Below are 3,395 nucleotides of genomic sequence, written 5' to 3'. Positions count from 1 at the left end.
CTGGAATTTTCAATAATAATCTTGCTAGGAACACCGTAGTGATACATTATTTATTTCTTTATGAATCGTGTAACCACCTGTCTTGTAAATTCGCATAGGAAGCAACTTCAACCCACTTTACAAAGTAGTCAACGACAACTAGGATGAAACAATGACCATTAGAAGCCTTCAGTTTGATCATACCAATCATGTCAATACCCCACATGGAGAAGGACCAAGGAGAAGTCAAAACATTCAATAGAGTCAGAGGAACATGGATCTTGTCACCAAATATCTAACATTTTTGACATCTCTTGACAAAGTTGTAACAATCGACCTCCATGGTTGTCCAATAATAACCATTCTGAAGGATCGTTTTGGCCAGGTGGGCCCTAAGCATGTACACCTTCACAACCCTCATGGATGGAACTTATGACCGTGCTTGCTTCATGTCTATCCACGCATATAAGCAACACAGAATCATAATTTCTCTTGTACAACACATCCTTATTCAGGAAGAACTTAGCAGAAAATCTTCTCAAAGCCTTCTTATTAGTGATGGATGCTTTATCGGGATACTCTTATTTTTCCAGATATATCTTGATGTCATTGAACCAAGGCTTATCGTCAGATTCGACCTCCATTGCTAGACATTGCGCTGGTTTATCCAAGCGGTCAATGCGGATGACAAGTGATTCGTTCTTCCACTTGACTTTAAACATGAATGTCGAAGTAGCTAGAGCATCAGCTAACTGATTCTCTTACCTTGAGATATAATGAAAAGTGATTTCATCAAAATACGTAATCAACTTCACCATGTGTTCTCGGTATGGAATCAACTTCTTATCCTAAGTTTCCCAATCTCCTCAAACTTGACTGATCACTAAAGCAGAGTCTCCATACACCTCAATAATCTTGATTCTCAAGTCAACAACTGCTTCAATATCGTAGATACATGCCTCATATTCTATCATGTTGTTAGTGCAGTCAAAGCATAATCTAGAGGTGAATGGGATGTACAAACCAGTCAGAGATGTGATAATTACCCCTATCGCATGACCTTTTGAATTAGAGGCACCGTCGAACACAAGCGTCCATTACGGTCCTGGTTCAGGTCCTTCCTCAAAGCCTAGGATATTGCAATATCAAATGAACCTTATATCCTCATCAGGAAAGTCAAATTTCATCGATTGATAACCTTCCACGGGTTGATAGGCAAGGTAGTCAGACAAGACGCTCCCTTGATATCTTTTTGTGTTACATATTGGATGTCGTACTCGGTTAACAACATTTGTCACCAAGAAATTCTTCCACTTACAGTGGGCTTTTCAAAAATGTACTTTATTGGATCCATTTTGGATATCAACAAAGTTATATGACAAATCATATATTGTGTTAGGCGTCGAGCTGTCTAAGCTAAAGCACAACAAGTTTTCTCCAATAGCGAGTATCTGGTCTCACATTCGGTGAACTTCTTGCTCAAGTAATAGATTGGATGCTCTTTTCGGCCCGTGTCATCATGTTGACCCAATACACAGTCCATTGATTAATCTAACACAGTAAGATACATGAATAACCAAGAACAAGTGGTTTCAAGATCGGTGGTTCTTGCAAGTACCATGTTATTTTGTCAAATGCCTCTTGACAATCATATCACCCTTGAATTCTTGAGAACTTTAGACTTTAAGTTGCGAAATAAGTGGATTGACTGAATGAGATACTACTATGATACTCTCAAGTTTCGTCTCTTTAACCAAAACAAAGAATTGAGTGTAGAAGAGTTGGGGCATATCCTCCAATGGCCCATCTATGGGTCAGGAGATGACCCAAAAGGATTTTGATGCTAAAATATTTTGTTATGCTATTTCCGACAACCTCTTTTATACCACCGCGGGGTCGAAATCCTCCACCACAAAAACCCATGCTTCTGATACACGTAAAAGACGATTACCTTCACCTTATCCGGATGAGGTGATAACACTGGTGACGCTACCCAAAGGGAGTTTTTCTTCTTATATTGCATGACCAATAATCATATTCTCAACGTCTCCTCCTTTGCGGCAAATTATTTGGGTAAGGTTGGTCGTGCGACCATCAGAGGCCTTTCGGTGGGGGCTATAACTACCCAAATATCTGAGCACCTTAGTTTTGAGTTTAATTTGGCTAAGGACCATATTTTTGAGGGGAGGAGTAAGATTGATATTGACGCCCTTGTGCATCAAGGTATGATATCCATGAATAGTAACACCTATATGGTGATGATCCATAACAAGGTCATTCTCGACTTGACTAATCCTAGAAAGGTAAGAATTGATGTTCCTAGTAATTGGCTCAACCGAGCTGGTGTCCCCTCTTGGGGTAACTTATCCAAGGAATAGGGTGAGCCTGATAATTATAACCATCATGCATGTACCATAATGGAAGAGGACATGGTTCCTCCACCCACACTTCCCACCCAATACGAAACAAGCGCTTCAAATGAAAATAGGTAGGTGGGAGTGGGCTCAATAGGAAATTCATGGGATGAAGGTTGAACAAACTAGGAAATGAGTGGTCTTGGATGATGTCCAAGTGATGATGCAACAAATCATGTTGCGGTTCCCACCTCCCGAGTGAGGTTCTTATGAGTTTGCTCCCTCTTGCTTCCACCAAAACATTAAGGACAATGTTTGGTTCAAGTTTGGGGGTACTTCTTTACTTTTCTTGCTTTTTTATTTTTGTGCATTTTTATGTGCATGTTTTATTTCTTATTTTTAGCTATTTCTATTTTATCTTCTTCAAAATACCACTTTTTCATAGTTTTTCCCAAACTAGGATCGTGCAATTTTTTTTCATGAAAAGCTTTGGTTATAGGGAAAACTGGAAAGTATATAGAGTTTGAGGGATGAAAGGCTATGGCTAGGAACATTGGAAAAGTTTGACAACTTAGGTATTACCCGAACATGTTAGGTCCCCCGAAGTAGGACGCGAGTCCAACGTATAGATTTGTGCTATAGTACCCGGCTTCTGAAAAGTACCCCCTGATTACTATAAAATGAGAGTCAGACATAATTTAGAATCGCATACATGTATGATTGGTTGAGAAATGAATAGTTTTGGGCACCAAATTGATGAAAAGACGGAAAAGGCAACTACACCTTCTAAGTTGGGTAACCCTCACTCGATAATTTAGCCTGACGGTGGTTGAACCCCAAACTCGTCCCAAAGTGGACCAATAAATGCACAAAGTGTTTAAATTCATCAGAAAAAGAAAAAAATGTGCCTAAATAAAAATTCTCGATCGGTCATGTGTATGCGATGACAAAAATAAATAAATTTCCTTAACTTGATTATCCGAATGAAAGGGGAAGGGAAAAATCGGAAAAAAGACTTAAGCCCAAAGCATAGTTAGAGAGGTGTCTAAAAGGGAGACTTAG

Source organism: Lathyrus oleraceus, chromosome 5 (genome assembly GCF_024323335.1).
Source record: "Lathyrus oleraceus cultivar Zhongwan6 chromosome 5, CAAS_Psat_ZW6_1.0, whole genome shotgun sequence".
In the NCBI taxonomy this organism is placed as follows: Eukaryota; Viridiplantae; Streptophyta; class Magnoliopsida; order Fabales; family Fabaceae; genus Lathyrus; species Lathyrus oleraceus.
This window is presented reverse-complemented; position numbering follows the sequence as displayed.